The following is a 19,525-nucleotide window of genomic DNA, read 5'->3' as shown; positions in this document are numbered from 1 at the left end:
ACCTCGTATTGATCTCCTTTCGTATCTCTCTCAACGGATTTCCCCGCGCCCCTATTTACCCTGAGTCCCTGGGTCCCTTCGTCCTGCGTGGGCTACTGGGTCCAGGACTTTGCCGTACTTCTGTATCCTGTTTTCCCAGGATCTGCTCGTCGTTGAAAGCATTCAAGGAGGTTCAGTTATTATAGTTCAGCTGGATTTAAAGAAACTTCAGGCGCCTTATACTAGTATTGTTTCAACTAAAATCAACGTTTTTAGTTCGAGGAAATCGGTTCAATTAATTGGTCAATAAATGTGAACTAACCATACTCTAGTGTGATGATGAAAATTATCAATCATAATTGCAAGTCTTTTATACATGAGTGCTGCAAAATCACTGCAATTTTCTTTTCCTGGTTACAAAAAAAAAAAAATCTTTTCAATTGACAAACAAACCAGCTTCTTCATAAGATTTGTGAAATTTTAGCATCAGCCTAGTTTTATTACTGAAACTAACCATCGAAAATTGAATTGTAAATTTTGGAATCGTATGCATCAGTTTAAGGGTAAAACCTTCTGAAATATATGTTAATTGTTAGACTGCAAGGAAAATTGGTTTACTACTGATTGATTGACTCTACGCGTGAAAAAGCGCACAGGGAGAGGAGGAGGAATAGTGGAAAGTGGACTCGGACTAGAATGAACACTGTCTGGTTTATTTTGTAGCCGTTTCAGTCAACCAGTGTTGAATTCTGTCGATGATATTGGATGAACCGAACAAGATTAGGAAGCGTAAATTGTTTTCCTTATCTAAACAGCCAAATGGATTCAATCCTATGCGTGAAAATATCTGCGCAAGGTGATCTTGATATCTGATACATCAGGTCACTATATAGATGCATACTCTGCCAGGCCTTCCAAGTTCGCGTGAAGGTCAAGAGTGCGTATTTTCAGCTCATGGAGAAGGTTCAAGCATGCAGAATAGCCGGGACGGAAAATGGGACGAGGGATAATAAAGGGGAGTGTAAATAACAGAAAATCTAGAAAATTTCAGGAGTTAGTAAAGACACGGAAGAAAGTTTGTGAGCTCTGATCTGAAATTTCTATGCAGCTAGGTACAATAATGGATCTATCACACTGTGAATATCATGTTCAAATCATTCTTCTGGTTGGACTGATATACTAAATCAGATAAAAAAAATTGTACCTAAACTCTGCGATGTAAGGACAATCAACTCTAGTTTCAACGGTAAATGAAAATAGCATCGTCAAAGAAGAAGAAGCTGGGATAGAAGCTACGAATCGAAGGTTGAATAATGGAGCGCCATGGCGTCAGGGGTCTCAGATGAAGAGGATGGGAAGGGAAACGTGGCGAGATGCGGGGTGGAGGGGATGGTCCTGATCCTCCCAGCCGGAGGGAGTGGAGGTGGTTGCCACGCAACGAGCGAACCGGTAACACCCCCGACGTCTTCCTCGTCTGAAGCTTCATCATCGCGAAGCCGCCTCTTCCAGCTCGGTCGATACTGCCAAGATTCTCTTTCGCACACGCCCGGGGATTCCCTAAATTTTCATCGCGATGGATAAACCCGGTTTAGGTCGGGTCACGACGCAGACGAAGGCTAGGGTGAACGAAGGGCGGGGAAGGAGGACCTTCGCTCTTTCACCGGACAACTAGTCGCCAAACCAGTCGGCCGGACTTTCGACTTTAGAACCCTCTTAGTCATCTCTGTACTCCCTTCATTATCCGAGGGACGCTTGAGCGATTCGTGTCCAATTTTTACTTGCGCTACTGAATATGGTCAGTGGGAAACGGACCTTCAAATTGGCCGTCCTAAGACCTTGAACAATCACTTGATCGCTAAATATCGTTACGTTTTCGAGGTCAATTTTAACGTGGATGCAAAATTAAGGCGATCTTTTTTTGGCAAAGAAGATGAGTAGCATCGAAATGTGACACGACAACTTCAGAGGAGAATCATATCTTATCACTTATTGTAACAGCGTCATAGCAACATTCTACTGATAGAGATTTCATCTCGATGGGAGATCGAGAGTAAGAGGTCATCGTCAAACTAACCATATCAATTAGCTACGGGAATTAAAGCGAGGATAACGGAGAGGTAAAATACAGAATATACCAGACAGATTAACAGTTCACCGAAGACAATTTATTACAGAGAGTTATTATATACAAAGTACGTCCAGGCTAGGTGGATTAAATTTGGATTCAGGTTCGACTATTTTATCAAACGGAGCCAATTACTGATCTATGTAATCTATTGTATAAAATCCGTTCAACTATTTCTACGCAAAAAATAGAACCAAATAAAAGTCATTAGTTTTACAGTGATAACTCAGCTATTGTGTAATGATAATAATATCGTTTTAGCTATTTTCATAACACATACGGGGGTCAACTCTCGTTGGATGTCTTGCCGGCACAACGATGCAGTGCTGACTTATGTCCGCTCTTGGCATTCACCGCGTGCCTTATGAATTTTGAAATTTTGGCACATGGAAGCCCGCAGTGAACGCAAGGAGCACAGACTCACTCGTTGGCCCACTCGTCCAATTCTTCCTCTGAATTCTTCCTCCTCTTCGTGAAACTTCAAGACCATTATCTTACTAATTTTCTCCTCCCCCGTACAATTCTATTCATCTTCGATTCCCAGATACCTGGAACAGTAGCACGCAATACTTGAACTAAAAATGCGAATTACTGCAGAAATGATTAAAGTTATTCCTTAGATATTCAGATACAAGTACAGATAAAAAAAAAGAGAGCGAGAGATAAAGAGAGAGAAAGAGAAGAGAGGGAATGCGAAAGAGAGTTGAAGGGAAAACAAAAGACCAAAAACGTGGAGAACCATGGGCATTCCGGATCCCATGAGCTACTGCCTCTTCTACCCAAGGGGATGAAGAGGGTTCCCCATGCTTTTCATCGCCCCTTTTCTCGACTCCGTTTACCATATCGACGGCCAAGGGACACGTTTACGAGCCATGCATGTATCAAAGCTGCTCGAAGGGGAGCAGCTGACTGACTAACTGCTGCTGCTGCTGATGGGAGAGTCCCTGGGGTTCGGTTAGTTCCATTGTCTGCAGTTATTCGCATAATCAAGATCCGGGAGTCCCGGCGAGGGATACCGAAAAAGAATGAAAGAGAGAGAGAGAGAGGGGAGTGGTGGGGCGAACGTTGACAGACACATATTGCAGGGTGCTATCGACGACTACACCGAAGGCAATTGAAAAAATTTTGTGGTTTTTTGATTCGAAACCGTTAAATATGTCAGGTGAAAAATTCGAATAAGAGACTTCTACTAGAAGCAGGTCAGTCTTTTACGTTTGGAATTCCATATTTGAAGGTTTGGTTAGGGTGAATGGTCATCGTCAGCTTGCCGAGCACGTTTTTTACTGTGACGATTGGTCTTCGTCTCCATAAGGCATGTCTTCCTAGTCACGGCGGAGCTGGAAAATGGAAATTCGAAGGAGTATAAAATCGGGTGAATGTGAGATAGGAAGAATGATCACTGATATCAGGAGAACTTCGATCTTGATGTGCCATAATTCCTCTTCTTGCAGAGATTTCTAGATAAGAGATCATGAAAGGCTTCCGACGGAGGAAAAGGGTGCTACACATACATGCTGAGCGAAGTGAATGGACTAGGTTTTGCCCTGCGTGGCCCTGTGACGTCACCGAGCAACCACGTGGAGTTGAAGCCACGTCACGTATACCTAAGCTTCTCTCTCTCTCTCTCTCTCTCCCGTTACTGTTGTGTGTTTGTCAAACGGCATAGGGAACGACCGGGCACACCCTCGCATCGATCCCCCTCCCTCTCTCTCTCATTAGGTGTAGGGAAAACGTCCGTCGCGCCCTTCATTCATGCGAAATTCTCACTGACATTACGTTATGTCACTCCAAGTGACCACCGAATACTGATCCACATCGTTGTTTCCAACTCCATCATCATCTTCATCATCATCAATCTGAAAATAAGAAAAATGAATTGATCATGAACAACTCGATGATGGGTTAAATTACTATGCGCTTGTTCTACGAAAAACACTAACTCAACTCTGTTTGGCACGGGTTAGGAATGTTATGATCTATAGTACACAGAAGACACTAACACACGCACAGAGTGTATGTGAAAGAGAGAGAGAGAGAGAGAGATGATAGACAGATAGATAGATAGATAGATACTAGATAGATAGATAGATAAATTGGTAGATAGATAGGTGGATAGATAGATAGATAGATAGATAGATAGATAGATAGATAGATCGATAGCTAGATAGAGGGAGAGAGAGAGATGGAGAAAGAAGGAAGAGTGAAGCGTGGCATTTGTGAAAAGACAGATAGCGTCAGCTGATTACATATTGACAGACTGATAAGGGACTTGTCCATGGTGTGATCGAGGCTCTGATGGGGCGTTGAAATAAATTTTAGGATTGAACAATATGGCTGTAGTTCGATACTAGGCTTGTTAGACGATTATATACGTAAATGTTTTGCTTTACGATTTTCATCATTAGACCTGCTTCGAACATGACTGTAAGATAAGAAAAGATTAAGGATACACCAGGTAATCATCGAAAAGCTTACCGAGCGCCCTGCGCAGGCTGCCAGGCTACTTCGTAGCCATGGCGATCATGCACTACTGATAAAACAACACCGCACATAATATGTACTCGCACGAAAGGGAAACTATCGTTGTATACCGGGTGTTTCCTGGTATCCTCGAGTCAAAATGCGATCAGGAACTGACCCTGTGCTTGGCAAGTTGAAAAGGCAATGAGGTTTGAAACCATGCAGAGAAAATACGATGACGATGGTCAAGGTTTTACAACAGGAGTATCAATCCACCTGCGCTTCCGGGCTACATCAAGAGGGAGTGAACTATTCGGACCAAGGAATAAGCGAAGTCTATGAGCAATATCGAGCAAGATCGCGTGACGACTTACTCGACCCACTGGCTCGCCGTGGAAGTCGGCGACAATCTCAAAAACTACCTGCTCAAAGTTATAGCAGATTCTACCAAGACTAGAGGTCACCGGAAGATCCTTGAGAAGAAGGATCTGAAGAATTCAGACCAGATTTTATGGTTGATTCAACAACCAACACCCACTAGGCAGGATGAAGATGTTGAATTATTTCTGAGTAGTGATAAAGCAACTTTATAAATACAGTATAGAAAACAGCCTAATTATTTTCGTCGATTAAACAACTCAACACTCATGGTGTTGAGTTGCTGATAAATAACTACGGATTAACATGAAATGGTGTTAGACGACAGTAAAAAATAATTACAATAAAAATCATGAATAAAAAAAGTTGCTGAACTTCCAATTAGATGGGGGGAGGGTGAGAATCTTCTAGGCAAGTTATATCGTAACAGCTGTATCGCGTTTCGAAAATAATTTATGAATTGTATGCACGGAATCCACATTTCTATAATATTATGACTACGTAATATCGACCGGGCTAATTGAGCACTACCAGTGTTAAATTGCCACAAGAAACATTGCGATAAGCGCTGAATGGATGAACGGATCAAAGGTTGAATAGACTCAAACCTGTTTCACCTTGAATGGTTGAAATTAATGTCCATCTGAAGTTGTTGTTTAAAATTACCAAAATTAACCCTCAAAGCATCAAGACAAAAGTCAAAATACTTCGTACAAAACTTTTTACAGTATTTTCACAGCTACTAGCATAGTTTTTAAGCAGCAAAATAATCCAGTGTTCAATTAACCTCAAAACGTATCAGCGTCAAGCTACGTAGCAAAAAGAGAAAGCTAATGGCGCGGTTAAAATAATCACAGGTGACCGGTGAACCCTTTAAAACAGGCGGCAAAAAAGAAAGAAAATAGATAAAGCGAGTATTGAATTTTTCTGCACAGTTTAACAAATTGCCAATATTACGACATTGATGATTACCTTTTCCTCCAGAACGTAGAATGGCCAGTCAGATTTTCCACGAATTTGTTATCATTCATCTTGGTCGCGTTTTGTTCAACCGTCATCGTATTTTCTTTCACCATCAGTACAGCTTTGAAAATTTCTCCTCCAGCTGGCAATTGGTCCACAAAAGGGGGGCGGATTGCGAAATTCTAAGCCATCTCGCGAATCGTCGGTTCAATCGGCGGATCGTGAATGCGTGGCATGCGATGAACCTCTGGCAGCGGGCTCGTCGCACCCCAAGCAAGGTTACGCCGCGTATTCAACTTTACAATCAATCCAGCTGTGCGGGGCGCCAGGTGCGTATCAACACCGCCGCCGGTAACGCCAGGACTAAAGAGTGCCGGTTTATTTCCCGGTCCCCAGGCCCCGGATGGACGGATGGATGGATGGTGGCTGGCTGGCCTCCGAGCCGCTCGTGTTCCTGGTTTGATGGTCGCGTCGCTACTGCGCCCTCTCCGCCGGCGCCCGCCCGGCCCTGCCCCTCGACGGCGAAAACCCCGCGCTGCCTCCCTCTGGTAAACCTGGAAAATCTATAGCTCTGTCCTCCTTGCACGCCCCGCTCTACGGCTCAGGGGTTGCGCCGCCGCCCCCCGTAATTCCGCCGTCGGAAACGACGCGCCAGCGCGTGAGTCGCAGTCTCTCGCTCTCTCCCTCTTTCTTTGTCATTCTCCTTGTTTTCGCCCTTCGTGGTTCTCTCTTTTTCTCGTGTTTTCTTCTTCTCTTTCACTCGATGTTCCCTTCATTTCGGGTATCTTTTAATTTTTCCTTCCATCCTATTCTTCATCCTCTCTCGCTCGTTTTTCGACCACCCCCCTCCACCCCCCAACACCCTTCCTCATCTGTTTCATTCCATAGGGGGTTGAACAAATCCGCCGCCGGTATCGCATATTTCTAACCAAGCCATCGGCCAGTCCCCCCCCCCTTCCGCTCCTCCGCGACTCTCCCCCCCGTTTCCCACCCTCTGGAGCCCGGGTTGGACCTTAAAACTCGGCGCACGCGCCGCCACCCTTGCCTTGCCCGGGGGCATCCGTCAAACCCCCTATGATTCCCTCCCCCCTCAGCCCTCGGGTGACCAGCTTCAACGCTTTGGTCTAGCAGGGTGACTGTACACAAAGTACACCATCCTGTGAAGTACGCGTTTGGGTTTGTGTGTGTATAGTCAGGAATTCGCAAATTGCGTTTGCAATGCCACCTCCCACTCAACCTCTCTATTTCTCTCTAAAGGAAACTCCCTCTTTCTCTCAAACTCCATCTTTCTCTTAAATTCTGTCTTTCACACTTTGCCATGTTTCGCAGTATTGAGTAAAGATAAAAAGAAGAAGCAGATGATGAAAAAGTGGACGAAGAGCGAAAAGAGGGTACGTTAAGATAATGTAAAAGGGCTGTGTGTTTTTTGGTTCACTTTCTTTTTTTTTTTTTTTCTTGCCAACTTGTGGGATAAATGTTTTGAACTCGAGGAAATTCCGTGGCGGGAGAAGACGGAAAATTGCATACAGTAGAGAAAGGCACAGCTATTTGTATACAATAAATATGTCACCCGTGGTAAGTCTTAGTGATTTTAAACTGCAGAATTTTTTTCTCCGATTCACCTCCCACCCTCTTCCTGAATTAGACAACGAATAAATGTATGGCTTGGTAGATATACGATTGATTTTGTGGTTCTCGATTTGGCTGAAACAGCCCAAAAGACGTTTATCCAAGTATGGTGCTCATAAGTCATACAAGTGCGTAAAGGTACACCTACCTACTTGGTAATGGATACATATGTGGGTAATAAATAATGCACTTATGTTGGGATAAATCGGCGATGATATGTATAACGGTACATAAGGTCACTCCCTCTGCCTGCGGACACTGCACTTCTTCACCGTCTGTCATATCAAGTGCCAAGTCGGTTATGCTCACTTGTGATGTAACAATATTCACCCCATAATCATACACGCAGACGCGGTCAAGTTATATCTTCAATTCCGACCAAAACCATCGTTTGATTTCTGTAGATCAAGAAAAAGATCGTCAAGCAGACAGACATGCCTATAAAAATTGAAAATATGGTGATCAAAACAAAGATTCCACCATGAAGATTGTAAGGAAATTTTTATGTAAAAAAAGAATATAATGATGAACGAAAAACACCCAGATCACGATACAGAAGAAGACTTTTCACTCTCACGTCCCATTCGAAGACCAAAATGGCCTCGAATATCACGGCGAAGGACATGTCCTTCGGATGTGGTGCCAAAACGGGCATCCGGATAACAAATGGATATCTTGTACGGCGAAACCGGGATCGTAAGTTGAGGCATTAAGGTCAACTGGTTAAGAGAAGGATGAAATAAACCGTTATAAGAGATGCGAGAAGGCAAGGCAAGCATGGGAGTCGGTCGGACTCTGATCGGTTGGGTAATGGCCACCTGCTGCTAGACGACCAGAATCCCTGCGGCTTCTGTGGACGACCCCTGCCTCGCCCGGAGGGTACTGATTCTTCTTCTCATTCGGCCCTGAAGTAACAAGTTTATTGCAGATCCCCCGCAAACAACATCCACTACCGCGGCCGCACCAACGGACGATTGGCTGATCGTCTAATACCCACTACTCAAGTGCTTGGCAATCGATTACGGGCGTCGCCTCTCGTCGTTTCAGATTTTTTCGCGATATTTCGTAATCGAAGAACATTCGGCGCGTTTATTTTCGACCATGAGACTAACGGTTGGCTCGAAGGCTCGGAGTTTGTCGTTTAGTCAAAGTACTTCTTCCTGCAATTCAAAAATCTTTTAACTTCACTAGTAAACGTGAATTTAGGACTGTGAACAGAAATTATTTGACTGAATTTCAAATGACTGTCTGGAGTTGAAGTTACTTAAAATGATCTTAAAGTGACTTTACACGAATGCAAGTGACTTTGAGCTACTTTACAATCCTTTTAACAAGTCGTCATCGATCGATATCAAGTAACTTCAATATACGTTATACAATTATTACAATCTGAGATTAATTGACAACATGATTCGAATGACTCAAAGTCACTTCACATGACTTTTACAACTACATCGAATGCATTTTACATGGAATAGAAATAGTTCTGTTTAATAGTACCTAAATGCGTATCAGATGTGATTTGAAGAATAGTCGATCAACGTCGTTTTGATCATCACGATCTTCATTTTCTTCGACGGTTGCGGTTGTGGTTCACTGTTTTTCACGACTTTATACAGTAAAGGCGTATTACACTGCATTCACACCGATAAAGTAAATAGACAAGAAACAAAAAAAAAAATATATCTCGCGTAAATCTTGCTATTCCGGAATTCAATGAGTTGTAAGATTTCCATTTCAACAGATTCAACCCTAGTTTGACTTTCGTTTAGCTGGCTTCGATCCAACCACGGTTGCAGGATGCATGCTCGAGGTTCACTTTCTCCAGTTGCGATGCCCTCGACTCCTAATTTTCTGGTTAAAAAAAAGAAGAAAAAAAAAAAACTATTTTCCTCATGACTTCGATAAAAACAGATCGCGGATCTAGGATAAATGAATGAAGCGATTGGCAAGGGGCGGAGTCCCAGTCCTCGAGAGATATCCGAGTCACGCTTTACGCCCAGGTCCTTCCTGGCTGCAGCCCTCAACTCGGAGGACCCACGCGAGGCTGAAGAGAGGAGATGAGAAGAAAGGAGAGGAGAAGAGGAGAGAGGATCGATAGAATTCGGGGCACAGGTTCGATCTCCTCACTCGTTTGCGGATGCAGGAGAGAGGAGAGCTCGGAAACTAGGATGCGGGACGAAGGAGGTGCGGAGCCACCGAGGAGCGGAAAGGAAGACGGAAACCCGGCCGCGAGTGACTCTTCGTCGCTAGGCAACCCATCCGACACCGGGACAGCCAGGAAACCCGGGGAAAGCCCAGATCAAGAGGCCCGGAACTCGTTTAGGCTTAGTTTAGCTCATGAACCAGCCTCGCTTTCTCCTTTTCTCATTACGCTTTTCGTTCGTTTGAGTAAAACAATATAACCTCACCAGCGGAAAACACAATTCTGTCAGAGTATCGCCTTAAACAATTGGAAAAAAAAAAAAAAAAATCGTTCTTTTACTCTCTCTAGGCTCTTCGTCCTTTGGAGTAAATCAACGGGAACTTCAAAAACATGGACACAATTGTGACACAATTTCTCGGCGAGTAATTAGAAAAAAAGAATTCGAGTCTATATAAAAATGCAAAAAACAAACAAAAAGAATCTCTCTGTCTACGTTCATCGTTCTTTCAAAGTAAAATAACATAACGTCAAGAGCAAAGAACATGATTGTGATAAAATTTCCATGTTATAAAAACTGATCAAAATTAAATATTGGCACCACCTGTGATTCGCCACTTTGTTACCTATTCAAAAATTATAGATATTTATTTTTCATTTTTTTTTACAGGTTGTGTACTCTAAATGAGAGAGAAAAAAAAAAAATTTCCCCGGAGGGTGAATATATTGTCCGCTGCCCATGCACGTACATATACAATTATTTACACACACACACACACACAATATATATATATATATATACATACAGTGGCCAATTCATCGTCGTGAAAAGTGGGAAAGGGGAGATGAAAATGGTGCGACGGGGACTCAGCGGAAGAGAGAAAGAGCGAGGTGCGCACAGCTGATCCAAAATTTTGTCAGCCCCTTCTCCTCCCTTGCCTTGGCACCCCTTCCCGCGGATCGTCGATGGCCCAGGCCAGGGTAATCACCCGGGTCGGTGGCCCTCGACCAGCGCTACGCAATACCTAGCGAGCAACGCCTCGACACTACGCAACGCGACGTAGCGCGGCGTAACGTAACGAAACACAACGCAACCCAACGCAACGCAACGCAACGCAACGCGGGAGCAACACAAACGGGACGCGATGCGGTAGACAGGGCGACGCCGTAACGTTATATTAAACCCTGAATCCCTCCCCCCCCCCACCCCCCTTCTCCCTTTACCTCTTCTCCACCCTGTTTCCATTCCCTCTGTCTCTTCAACTCCCCCATTGCCACGGCTTGTCCCGTCGGCCATCGGGAACGCAATTTGATTCACGGTAAAATACAAATAATAATAACAACAACAACAATAATAATCATGATAATGATAATAGTAATAATAATAATCAGAGCAATAATGAAAACCGACGAAAATTATACAACGTCGCTGCGAGAGGAAGAAGAATTTTTATATTACAATCGAATTTCGGAGGAACGCAAAGATTAGCTGCACAAATCAAATCAAGAAACAAAAAAAATAGACCAGAATATAAAAAAAAAAAAATAAATAAAGAAAACGTAAATTGAAATTGGAGGAATTGGATTACTGTAAAAGGATTATAAGGAAGAAAGTGATGAAAGGCAGTAGTAGAAAAAAATTTGTACAGATATTATCGATATACTTTATTTAGCATGGTACTCTACATACGTAAAAAATATTACATTTTTTAATCCAATACCATTTTATTAAAGCAAATTTTGATATGTATATTATTACTTATTTTGCGTCAATTTGCAATGGGGACGAATTGCAAGAATAGGAAAGAAAAGAAAAGAAAACGAAGTATAAAATTATTTTAACGGGTAAAAAAATTTAAACGTCAAGATTTCGCCGATATTGGCACAGGCAGCAGTGTCTCTGTATGTACAACCATGGCATGTATCTCGTCATATGTGTTGGGTGGTGTATACCGGGAGTCTCTGGTGAAAGTGACGACTTCGAGCCACGCGCACTTCGCCAGCGCCAGCCAACACACGCACAACCCTTACGTGAGTCGAACGTAGCGGACAAATGTTGCGAGGAAAATTTGTGCAAATGTTAACGCTGGCGGCACTTTCACCAGAGACTCACGGTATACATATGTGTATACTGAAGGGATGACACAACACTGCGTCCGTCTCAAAAAAAAAAAAAATATATATATATAGTCTGTAGGTACGTGTGTGATTTGAGTATGCAACGCGGTGTGCGATGAGATATTATATGTAAGAGGTCAGGATTGGCAAAAATGTGGGTGGTGAAAAAAAGAGACACACGTATAGGTATACGGGTGGCCGTTAAAAAAACGTTCATGCTCTAAATTGAAAAATTTTTAGTTCACGTTGGAAAAAAAAGATCCTGAAAATTTCAATACTCTATTTCACTGTCAAGGGGTGCCGGCAGAATTTAGAAATGATTTTGTTTTTAATTTTTTTATTCGATTTATTCTTTGTTACCATTTCGATTTGTGAAATTTTTTTTTTTAGTCTTCCGCAAAGATTTTTATTTACCAATTTCTAGGCTATGTTTTTTTTTTTTTTTTTTTTTTTTTATACGACATGTTTTTTATTCCGTCATGAAAAGTTGAAAATGTTTGAATGAAATGTATTTTTGATCCCAGATTCATTTGTTTACTGTTTGATTTTTTGTTTTTGAATCGTTATAAGGTTCGAAAAAAAATTTGGGTCTGAGAAGTAATGAAATTTTATTTTATAAGGAAAACGAATATAAAAAAATAATATTTAAAAAATTTGCCGGCACCCCTTAATAGTGAGATAAATCATTGAAACCTTCAGGATCTTTTTTTTTCCAAGTGAACTCAAAATTTTTTGAATTGGAGCATGAATTTGTTTTTAACTGTTTTTTTTTTCAAATTGACTATTTCTTTTTGTTAGTCACCGTGAAAATATCGTTCAATATGACGACTAAAAATTCTGTACAAGTTTGACCTCTTAATATTAATATTAATATTTAAATATCGAAGGTAATTTTAATTTTTTATGTTATTTTGGGATTTTATTACCCGACCACGGATCGGCGTATCGTAAAGAACATATTTTTTGTAGGGAATTGCCCGATCTACAAAAAAGATCTGTCGAAATTTTTTCGTAAATCTACTGGTTCAAAAGTTGATAAAAATATACATTTTGTACATTAATTTACGTTAAAAATTTATTTCTCGTTAAGTAATGGGAAATTTCGGGGAAAATTCCGATGTTTCAGTAAAAAAGATGACATGAACTTTAAAAAATGTTTGTTTTTTTTCATTCTTCAACCATCATTTCATAGTGGAAATGAAAAAAATTGTGAAATGTGACATAACTAATTTTTAACCTTAAATAAATTTTGAATAAATAGATTTACGAAAAAATCGCAAGAGACCTTTTTTGTAGATCGTTCAATTTCCTACAGAAATATATCGTGTTCTTTACGCTTTTTGGACGGGAAATCGAAAATCGCAAACTGGCATCTCTTAATAATAATATTAAGAGCTGAAACTTTTACAGAATTTTTATTCCGTCATCTTGAACGATATTTTCATGGTGCCTAACGACAAGAAATAGTCATTTTTTGGCCCACCCTAATATGTAATATATATACGTATACATATATGTAAAAGAAAATGATACAGATGAACCTGACGCTGAAGACTTTCTTCTCCTGCCCCGATAGGTAAAAAAAAGAAGGTGAAAAAAATTGCACAAGAAAAGAAACGAATGGAGGAGAGCACGGACGAAAGGAAATAACGGCAAAAAAGAACCAAATGCGTGTATAGAGAGAAGCGAAACGGGGAAACGAGTGATCACGATCAATCACATAAGCTCAGCTTGCGTGACCATATATATACTATACAAGACTTATATACACTATATATATATATATATGTATGTATTACATATATTGTATCGTAGTGCGCGTGGTTCGTAGTCGGCACTTTCCCCGTACCATCAAATATACAAGTTTATCTTAGGGAGAGGCAGAAATAAGAGGGGAAAATAAAATCGACACATGATCTCAAAAAATGCTTCTTACCGATTTATAATTTATTTAATCTATTTATTAATTTGTGCTGCATACAGTTGAAAAATAACTTTCTTAATATATCCACGTGCGTTTGTATTTTTTTCTGCTTCAAAATCGCACACCTGTTCAACGTGAAATTTTCAACACAGCACAGCTCGAGTTTTCAAAAAAAAGGTACATAATATAGTCCACTTATATGTTATTCGAATGAAATTATTCGATTTTAAAAATAGGATGTGACGAGAAAAGCATCATCAAAACGCGATCGTTGCATCGATTCGTTTGAATACCTCCACGTACACCTAATTTTCATCCCATAATCTGCAGGTTTTACAATAACTTTATGCATCGTTCTATAACTGCGCCGCTTTTTTTTTCTTCTTCTTCAATAATCTAACTAACCAACGCCATTGTCTTAAAGTTAGCCAATGCTTAATTCCCCACAGTTTTAAGCGCGCTATAAGCTAACGCATTAATGCATGTATATATCGATGCATGTATGCACTCGTGTGTGTCTGTATGTGCATAACGTCGCCTCGTGGTTATAACGAAGAAGGCGGAAAGTCCGCGGGTGTAAAGTGTGAAACGGTAGATATAAAATTGAATAAAGCTTACGGGGGTTGTGCGTGGGAGAGTGAGGGGGATGGGGTGGGGGACGGAGGTGCACAATGTGTCCGGGTCGTTGGCGGTCTCCATGGTAACGCAGCCTCCGCACCCCGTGACGTCACTGCTCCATCGATCTGCTAACCTTACTATAATTCCGAAACCTGTATATATATATATGTATATATATACACACTTATATATATATATATATATATATGTGTATGTACATAAAAGGCACCGCGATGTACATTTACCTGCATGTACGTACGCAGGTGGAGGAGTATATACATATATACATTATATTATGTAAGCTGTCGATAGTTTCGTACGTAATTTCATTCTATATATATATGTATATATGAACACATATGTATGTAGAGGTAATTATATCCAAACACATGTTTGATATGTTATATAACTAAGTGCGGTATAATTTATCTGTCAGATTTATTTACATGAAATCCGTAAAATACGTGTAAGAAGATGTTGCCGATTAACCCGACTAGTCACACCTTGATTTATTTGACGAGGGAGCGGATGAGAGAAAAAATCCTGAAATTAGGAAAACGAAAGAAGAAAGAGAAAAGAAAGAAAATTAAATAAAATTACTTTTTCGGATATAATAGATGTATTGAAAGAATCTTACACCGTCTAATTTACCGTTTTTCATCAATTTGTCTGCATTATTATAGACAAACAAAAAACCTTGCTAATTAATTTTACATTTCCGTTTCGGTTGATTTCTATATTAATTTTATGATTTTTTAATCTACATCGTCACGAAAAGAAACGCTTAACTTGGGTGTAAATTGGCACCCCCAACTTTTTTCTTACGGGAATTTAGCATTATCTATATATTGGGGGTGCGAATTTACATCCGAGTTGGGTTTTTTCCCGTGAGGGCATAGCAGTCAGATTTTATCAAAAATCATCACATCCAATATAGAATATCCTGTGACACATTATGCTGTATTATAAACTTATAATCAGCAATCCACAAAGTAACAATAATAATTCGATATGTTCTCATTTGTGTATTTATAATACTTGTTTCTTTTGTATCAATCGGGCGCCATAAGATAACAATACAATATTACATCATTCAAAATTCTAAAAAAAAACGGAACACCGCCACGTAATGCATCAGAGTAATGTTACACCCGTTAAATAGTTAATTGAAGTAACGACTCTATGAATGAAAAAATGAACATCTATTTCGACTGGTTAGAAAAAAAAGAAAAAATTATTCACTTGCAAAGGAACTGAAAACTTTGAAATTATCTCGTGACAATATATATCTGCGTATAGATTCCCATATAGATACACTTCGGATACAAATGATGAATCGTCAAATCTCAATATTGTCCGCGGGGTGGGGGATAAGCTTGTCCGCTGTTTTACTGCGGCCGATGCTGGGAAAACTGCTTTTCTGCGGTAACCAAGGCACTGAGATGTATAGCTGGAGGGTTGCAGGGAACGATCGTATAACAAGGGTGCGTGAAAGAAAGAGAACCCGCGACACGATTTAAGTAAGAAGAAGCACCTTTCTTCGTCTTTTTTCTTTTCCACTCTTAGGTACGTATGATGGAAGGGTGAGCAAGGGGCGCGGTTGGGGGGGGGGGGGGGGGGGGGAGGCTAAACGAAACTGGTCATCAACTAGCTCCTACTTTCCTACCCAGCATCACTGGGATCATTAATTTCATCTTCCCCATCGTGAAAAACGGCTTGCAGTCGGTCACAACCCCCCCCCCCCTTTCCCCCCTACACACACCCTCCGTAATCCTGTCGAAATCAGCGTGTCGCTTCCCCCACCGTGCATCTTTAAGCTTCCCATACACACGAACCACGTGTATACGCATATAAATATTTTTGTATAGTGCATAGTAAACGTATGTACAAATCATACAAATTTCAACGATTATTGAAATTGATATAAATTGTTGTCTGATATAGTCGATAATCGAAATGGAGAACAACGTGAGGGAAATTATGATATTAAAATTCATTTGCAATTAATTCACATCCGTTACTCAAGCAGGTCAGATGTTATGAAATCACTAATTCAGCGGTCAGAAATGTTTTTTTTTTTTTTCTTCTTTTTAGGAAATTGTAACAACGGCAACGACGAACTGGCAGTAGGTAGGAAAAGGGTGATAAAAAACACTATAAAAAATTTGATAATTTATATCATTACAATAATAGTGGTAACGACGATAACGCTGAACGTAATAACCGTAATACGATAACATCAACAGTAATAATAATAATAATAATAATAATAATAATAATAATAATAATGACAACAATAATAATATCACAAATTACGTATTTTTATAATATTAAACATCAGGAATCATTGTACTCGTACACCTATATATTATGGTCCACGTATGAGTTGACGCGTGCGTCTCTGTTGTCTCTTTCGGCATAGAAAACCTAAGATTGAAGGTCGACGAGGGGTGGGGGTGAAAAAGCGGGGTTCTGGAAGCTGGGGAGCTGATAGTGAAATATTTTTGTTTTCGACTGTACCGAATCGTGCCCCCTGATGCCCAGGCGTACGTTCGAACGTTCGTTGGTGTTCGGGGGTGGATAAAAGAAGTCGCTAGTGGTTGGGGGCGACGGTGTGGTGGGGGAGCTGTGTTTGGTCCGGGAGCTCCACTCTCCTACCGTCAGTTGCGATGCTGTATTGATCTGCCTCCCGCGCGAACTCGCGAGCCGCGCGGACCGTATTATATATATATATATATATAAACATACATATCATGTATATACGAATGTATATTATATATATATATATACATATACCTATATATGTATATAAGGAGAGGACCGGGAGAGTAAAGTATAAGCCAATGTTGGAACCCCGTTGCCTGGAAACGAGTCCCCCTCCCCCGCCCCTCTCTCCGTCGCCCATCATCCCATCCATTCCCTACCATCCGAAAAACCCACCCCATCCTTTGACATCGTGGAACGCCCGACCCTCCTCGTCCTCCATTTCCCATCTCCGCAGTGTATATGTGTAAATGCATATAAAGAGGAGAGATAATTATACATGTCTATACATACATGTATTACAAGTGTGTTATACAGATACATTATATGTATATACGTGTGTGTGTATGTGTGCATATATGTATATATTTACCACACGCATGAGAGCACGTACACGAGCGTGTAGATGTTTTACACCATACATGTATGTACACATACATACGAACTAATCAAATGCATACATGTTCATGATCCTTTGTACCCCTCTATCCCTGATCCACTACGCTAACCGTCACCTTTTCGCTTTCAGAGCTACACGTCCAGAGATCGTCGTTTACCTGTAACGAATAAAAATACATGTGTAATAATAGTAATAAGTATGAGATTATGTATTAGTCCTGTATGTACAACTGTGTACGTATACTGCAAATAGTGTGTAGATTACATATTGCGTACATAAATTATGTTATACTTAGGCATGTGTTACAAACTGCTCTACGAACCGTAGGTGGAATCCACAAGTAGGGATTTCACCGTAATAATCATCGATAGAGTAGAAAAAAGGCGCCAGGACGAGGGTCACGCTTCGGAAACTCTGAGGTCGGATACTGTAAAGACTAGCGAATTAATATTTCAGCATTTTTGTTTATTTTTGTTTATGAGTAGGTGCAACACTAACAATAAGCGTGGAACCGGTGGCGAATTCGACAAGTTACGTGTGACTGAGGGTGGCGGAGATCTTCGAATAAAGGACGACGCGAGAATACGGAGAGAACCCCAACGTGGAGCTCTGTCGCGAGGAAAACCGAGGCGGAGGAGATTCTCGTTTTTGGCTAGCAAACCGTATTAGCCGCGCCGTAAAACACCGGCGTCTCCCAGCATCGCGAAGTCGTCACAGCGCCACTGACGAATCACGGAGCACCGGAGAGTCCTGCAGCCAATCAGCGTGCCGCGACAGCGAACATCGATGTAGCGATGAGCTAGAATTAAAGAATTTCGTTACCCGAGAGCCAATTAGATCCGGGAGATTTTCGCGACTGATACAAGTATAGAATAAAAATCTACAAATTGAGCCTAAGGATGTGGTGTGGAATAAAGTTTCTTGCGTTTCCTGTTGGAGATCAGCGGAATTGACGTCCAAGAATTGATTTGGCGAAATCTTGGTGTGGTTGCGAAACGGTAAGCTCTAATTTCATTCTTCCAAACAAATTTCGAGAGTGATCTAGTTCGGCATACCGATTAACGGTTGGCCATTTTGAACTTGCAAGTAACGTGCTCGAAATTCATTTGCCGATCTTCTTGCTTGCTGGTGGTCATAACTTGAGTTTCGCGGTAATGCAGAGAGTCGTTTTTGTTTACTGAAAGCTTAGAGTACAGAGTCACGGTTTTTGAAAATCATTTAGTTTGTCAATTGCCTGCAACCTATTTTGAAAGTGTCAACTCTCGTCTAGGTTGCGTCTCGCGGTGTGTGAGGATCCGGTTCAGCTGTAAGATTGTATTTTGGTTGATGGATATTTAAATTTCGTATCGTGTTAAATTTAAGATCGTTAAATTGAAAATTACTTTTCTTTCGCTCTTGAGCATCTTGCCAGTAGAATAATTATAATCACGACATTTCAACGCGATCGATCGATATTGTTTTGTTCTATTTTTGAGTATGAGTTTTTCTTTTGTAAGATCGCGGTTAGAAGCAATTAGAGCAGTTAGAATTAAGATTTATTTTGCATTTTAGTTTGGAATCGGTAAGAGCGAATTGAATATTTCATTTCCTTTTTTTTTTTTTTTTTTTTTGTTACCCTTCTATTACAGAATATATGATTTTTTTTCATTTTGATAAATTGCGTAGCGTTTTGAGTGTCCGTTCTTTCTCTCCCTAAACTGACCCCTCCCCTCTCCGCTACTGATACAGAAGCATATAGCCGAGGATTAGCGAAGCTGACGGTCGAGAGGCCAGTTGCTCACACCAGGCGCCTAACAAAATTTTGCGATATTTTTTGCAAAGTCATTTTTTTTCAGCTTTCATCGTGGGTTGCCAAATTGTTGTGAACACGGCAAGTTCTTGGTGAACTTTTCCGATTGAGCCAAGGCCATTGAAAATCTCAGGTTGCAATATATATATACCTTTTACTGTAGGTATGGTACATATAGAATTATGCATTCTTATTGTTTATTATTATATAGAAATATAGAATACCGTAAGATCGTA

This window comes from Diprion similis, chromosome 10, assembly GCF_021155765.1.
Source record: "Diprion similis isolate iyDipSimi1 chromosome 10, iyDipSimi1.1, whole genome shotgun sequence".
NCBI classification, from domain to species: Eukaryota; Metazoa; Arthropoda; class Insecta; order Hymenoptera; family Diprionidae; genus Diprion; species Diprion similis.
Note: the sequence above shows the minus strand (reverse complement) of the source record.